This window comes from Protobothrops mucrosquamatus, unplaced genomic scaffold (assembly GCF_001527695.2).
Source record: "Protobothrops mucrosquamatus isolate PMUCROS unplaced genomic scaffold, P.Mucros_1.0 scaffold32, whole genome shotgun sequence".
In the NCBI taxonomy this organism is placed as follows: domain Eukaryota; kingdom Metazoa; phylum Chordata; class Lepidosauria; order Squamata; family Viperidae; genus Protobothrops; species Protobothrops mucrosquamatus.
The window spans coordinates 900,012-906,062 of NW_015386416.1; the positions used below are offsets into that span (position 1 = coordinate 900,012).

Sequence of the window (6,051 nt, forward strand, 5' to 3'; positions counted from 1 at the left end):
AGTTAAGCACAATGCTAAAATTTGGTTGGGCCAGGGAAAATTTTAAGTTCCTCTAGTGAATGAAGGTGCTCCTCTAGTTTCTTCCTTAATAGGAAACTAATTCAGTTTGTGATCTCCATGCAGATTTTTAAGGAAAATTCCTATTTTTCAACCAGCATTTCTGTTATAAAACCATTTAATTGATTTGCAGATAAATACACATATGACATATTGTACTTTTATTGTTTTATAATTATGCCCTATCTATTGTTTGGGATCTCAAGATCTTTGAAAAGGATAACTCAAATAATAGGAAAATGTCTGAAAAGCTATTTAAATCTGGTCCTTGGTTAGTAAAGATAGTCCCAGGCATTTTTGAGTATGTTTGTATAGGGCCAGAATAGCAACACCTTGATTAAGTGTTTGTTGTTTGGAAAAAATCATAGCAGTACACAATTGTTCAGCTTTCACTTTTAAAGCATCTTAGCAGATCAATATAATTTTTTTCCTATACTGTTAATTTTAGACAGAGTTGAGGATTAGCATTCTACAGGTTCTGCAATATTCACTGCATGCAAAGTTAAAAGTTTAGAGAAAATATTTTAGGGTGATCTTTTGTTTAGCATATAAATTGTCTTCAAAATAATATTCCAACAACATTTATGGGCCCCTCAATTTAACAACCTTGCACAGATGACTGAAAGTGTAGTGGCTTATGGCTTGATCTTGTCTCCACTTTCTCAGAAGTAAGTCCCATTGTCTTTGTTGGAACTCACTTGCCTAAGAGTGTTTGCTAGTGCCACCTGACCCATTCTGACCTGGTGGCCTTAATAGATCTAGAGGTAGGAAATATTATCTGAAAAAGAACATACCACTTTGAAATGATACAGTCCAGAAGATCTGCTTTGTTGTGACCTGCTGTTTGTAAAGACTGCACATTAATCACGTTGTCCAACTGTGTTCCTCTTTATCTTTAGTAGCTGACAGCAGCATACTCAACAGGCGTTTCATATTGCAAAAAGTGAGGAGGGTTGATTCTAAACAAGCATAAATATAGTACTGAATGAAGGTGCTCTTCTAGTTTCTTCTTTTAATAGGAAGAATAACAAGGACATAGAATGATAGAAATAATGACTTTAATCTGCAGACCACACTATGTTGCACCAATTGTTTAATCCCAGTTCATTTAAACTGAAAAACTAACATGTAATTCCAGTAACTTTCTAGATTCATATACTTGAATTTGAATTTGTGATAATTCATTTGGTACAGTTTACTGTTTTTACTTGAAAATTTCCTGCTTTATGGATCATACATACAATACAACAGTTATTGTACTGATATTTGCATGCTAGAAATACCTGATGGACTATACAGTACATTTGATGTCACTAAAATGAGTTCTGGTTAACAGACTAAATAATTCTTATATATAAATAATTCTTAATTATATCAATACATAACACCCCTTCCCCCTGGATAAAGCGATTTCTTGTACACTTGATGCACATAGTCTTTGAGGTAGACTGGTGGGTTGCGAGTTCTGCCGGAACACCGCAAGGCTGTTTGGGTTTCCATCTCGACTTGCTGGTTGTCCGCACTGGGTAGACCTGTTCCACTATATCCGTTTGAGTCATTTGACGGCAGAGGCAGTAGACCTGTGCCGCTATGTCCATCCAAGTCATTTGACAGGAGAGGCGGTACAAAGATCTGTGGTGCCTCTGTCTCAGTCTCGGCAGGTGTGGGCGATGCTGGAATAGCAGCTTCACCTGGAGTGTCTACTGTTCTTTTGAAGTCTGCTCCTGAACTCTGCTTTGTCTGCCGACGCTGCAACTGGTCAATGTGGCGTCGGATCACATGACCTTCGTCCAGAGCCACCCCATATAATAGTGGCCCTGACACTTTAGTAATTGTAGCAGCCATCCAAGGTGCCCCCTGCCCATAGTTCCTAGCCCTGTAGATTCCTGGCAGGCTTGGGTTGTGCTGTTTCAGCAGCTATCCTGTCAGGGTGGAGGTAGTCTAGCTTTGTTGTGAGCCGACGTCCCCACCATAGTTCATCTGGGCTGCGTATTGTTGAGGTGCTTGGAGTTGTGTGCTGGCATAGAAGAAAGTTTGCCAGGTGATGATTCCTGTCTCCCTTAGTCAGTCTTTTAAGGGATTCTTTGGTGGACCTTACCATCCATTCAGCTTGACCATTGGAAGCTGGATGGAATGGAGCCGAAGTGGTGTGTCTAATCATGTTAGCATTAAGGAAGGACTGGAATTCCACTGCCGTAAATTGTGCTCCGTTGTCAGACACAATGATGTCCAATAGTCCATGTGTGGCAAATAGCTGGTGCAGTTCCTGGATGACCCTGGCAGCAGTCATAGATTGGACAGGTACTACCTCTAACCATTTTGAATAACTATCCACAACAATGAGGAATACCTGTCCCTGAAATGAACCCACAAAGTCAATGTGCACGCGAGACCCATGGGGCTTGCGTGGTCTCCCAGCGGTGCACAGGTGCCTGGGGCATTTCTGGACGGGTCTCTTGGCAGACCTGACAGTTCCTTACTTGAGCCTCAATGTCCTTGTCCAGGCCTGGCCACCACAAGTAACTTCTTGCAAGTGTTTTCATTCTTACGATACCTGGATGTCCCTCATGCAGAGATTCTAACACTCTGGCTTGCAATTTGGGCGGAACAATTACTCTGCTTCCCCACAGCACACAACATTTGTGGACTGACAGCTCATCTTTTCTGCATGCATAGTGCTACAACTCCGGACCTGGTCTGTTTTCTGGCCACCCCCTCAACACCCAGTTGAGAACGCGGCTAAGTGTTCTGTCAATGGCAGTCTCATCTGCCATGACTTCCTTCAGAGTGTCTTGGAAGGTCAGATTCTTCCTGGCAAATAGCAACAGTCCACAAATGAGTCTGTCTTTGAGACGATCCTCCAAGTCAGGGAATTCACAGTGGCGTGAAGCTTGATGAAGTGCTGCCACGAACTCAGCTACTGATTCACCTGACTTTTGCTCCCGTTGTTCAAAAGCGTGATGCCAAGCGATTACAGACAGCTTTGGCTCGAAGTGCTCTTTCAGCCTCCTCTTTAAGTCTATATAGGTTACTGACTTGATGTTTGCTGGCACTACCAGATTCTTGGCGATGTCGAATGTAGCCTGTCTACACGCACAGAGTAGAGTTGCCGCTTTCAACTTGGTTGGCCCTCAGGTAGTTATCCACCCTGGAGACGTAAGAGCTCCACTGCTCTGGATGTGAGGCATTGAATTCATTTACCTGCCAAGCTTGGCCATGGTAGTAGTTCAGTGAGGTCCTGGACACTGCCTCTCTTGCTGTGATAGGAACTGAGCTGCCTAGATCCTGGGGACAGATCCCTCAGGACACTGTGCCTCCAGTGTGGCTTACTGGCAGGCAGGGTGGGGACGTGGTCTCACCAGGACTTTTGTGCCTGGTCTAACACCCAGTGACCTCAGAGTCAATTAGGCATCATCTCTCTCTTTCAGCAACATCCCACCTTCATTGCCACTATTGTGTAGTGGGTTTTTCTAGAGGCATTAACCAGACCGGTCTAATACAACACGATTTATTACAGCAGAAGCAGAACTGAACTTAACTGACAGAATGACAGCTATTTATACTTGCCGCCTCTACGCAGCAACCAATCAAATCATAAGCTGTTTTCCCACTCAAACTTAAAGTTAACTTTCCCTCCAAAACAGTGGGAGACATGTTTAAATCAAAACACATTAACTCTTAATATCAATACATAACTGTTTGGCCCAAACTGGAAGCTAACCAAAGAGAGAAGCAACCTAGAACTAAGGAGAAACTTCCTGACAGTTAGAACAAGTAACCAATGGAACAACCTGCCTCCAGAAGCGGTGAATGCACCAACATTGGAAGTTTTTAAGAAGAAACTGGACAGCCATTTGTCCAAAATGGTATAGGATTTCCTGTCTGAGCAGGGGGTTGGACTAGATGACCTCCAAGGTCCCTTCCAACTTTATCATCATCATCATCATCATCATCATCATCATCATCATCATCATCATCATTATTAAACTGTACTGGAAAATGCAGATTACTTAGCATTTATTTTTAGAATATGTGATTGCAATCTGGAAATGTACCTTAACCTAAAGATAATTTAAATACTTGTAAAACTGCTACTGATATTGGATACAAAGCAGCTAAGGACAATTCTGGAGAATTCTGTCTGTGTCCTTTCTGCTTTCTACCATGCTCTATCAACAAAAATCCTGGCATACTGAAGACCGTACAGAGATGAACAAAACAACATCTCTAGTTGTTTAACATTTTAAGTCATTTTCAACAGATACCTGATATGCACTATTTTGTACTAAGTGATGAAACCTAGCTTGCAATATGATTTAGTTTCCAAAAGAGCTTATTTAGAATCAAGTTGTGTAATCTCATTTTTTTAGTTCAATGCTTCTGTTAGCAATAATTGTGAGATATACCAGATTGCTTTTAACACATTTTATAAAACAATCAAAATTGCCAGAAGGGAACTGAAGAAGAAAACACAAGAATGCATGGACTGAACTATCATTGGCTTTGGTTTTTCAGATTAGATTCTTTATGATTAAGGGCATTCTGTCATGAACATAATAAATGCTGGACAAGAGACAAATGGTTTGGTTCTCTAGCTCGAGAATTACTTTGGAGCCAAGAGAGGTCTAAGCACTGTAAACCATCCTTCAGTTGTCATGTTGGTGCTTTTATAATGCAGTATGTCAACAACAATAATGGCGAAAACACCCCAGTCCAAGAAAGTGTATAGCTGTAGAAATTTTATTCAACTCTTGATAGGCCAAATGCTCAAATACATAGAATTTAAATACATTCAAATAAGACTATGCCTTTTCTAACAAGGGAAGGCATATTCTCCCATTGTCAATTCAAGTCATAAATATGTAATTTATAGTTTCCTAAATATGATTGCAAATGGGGGTAGACAAATTTATGCTTGTATGTTATTGCAAATCTAATTAGTTTCTGAATAAACATCTCTAAAGCTACCACAGATTATTTACTACAGGTAGAAGCTTTTGGTCACTTCATATACTCAGACTTTATTTCTTTCCACAGTGGAAGTTTACAATCATGCCACTCCTTTGAGGAGAAACTGAATGGGTATACATTTAAAATTGCGCCATAGGATCCTACATAAGTCACCTGAATGGTATTTGATGTGATTTACTTGGATTTATAAGCTGGTTCTAAAACACCCATTCAATTCATACAAGTGAATTGAACAATGTATGTATGTATGTATGTATGTATGTATGTATGTATGTATGTATGTATGTATAAAATAATGTAAAATAACTGCTGCCTGTTGTTTAGCTGCTGGTGACCTTCATACACTGTTTTTTCCCAAGAACCTAGGATGTTATGGTATATGTGCAGATCCAAGCAGTGGCCTTTTGTAATAGACAGGTGGACATTTTGTCAGTGCATAGATGTTCTAAGTGTCATCCAAGATGTTATGATATTGAGCCCAGTGTGCCAATAATTGCCAGGACCACCATTGTTCCTATTATTATTATTATAACATTTTTATCCTCCTGTTATTATATATGACTCAAGGTGGGGAATATACACTTAATTTTTCTGCCCCCTTTTTTTTCTTACATTAACAACCTTGTTGGCGTCTGTTGAACAGAGAGAGAATGTCTGGCCCAAAGTCACCAACCCAGTTTTTATGCCTAAGAAATCACAGTCTCCTGCTTCATTGGCCAGCAACCTAACCACTACACCAAACTGACTCTTAGATATATATAAGATTATCAATATCTACAGTATCTGTTGTGTTCTTTTGTATTCCCCCCCCTTAATCCCTATGTGCATCCTGATCACCCATTAAGGGTGATTGCCCTTCTCCATCTGCATACAGTTTCATGCCCGTTGCTGGTTGGCTAACTAGCAATGGGGTCTTACCAGCCAATGGAATTGTGTGATTACAAGCCAGGGGAATCCCATAAAAGAGGGCTCCCCTGGCCCAGATGCCAGTCCGGATTTACTTTATGCCTTGCCAATAAACCG

General features: G+C 40.6%; 1 pseudogene; it reads right to left on the reverse strand.

Moving 5' to 3' along the window:
- Positions 1-1,927: 1,927 nt before the first annotated feature.
- LOC107283293 lies at positions 1,928-3,275 on the reverse strand (annotated as a pseudogene).
- Positions 3,276-6,051: the final 2,776 nt, after the last annotated feature.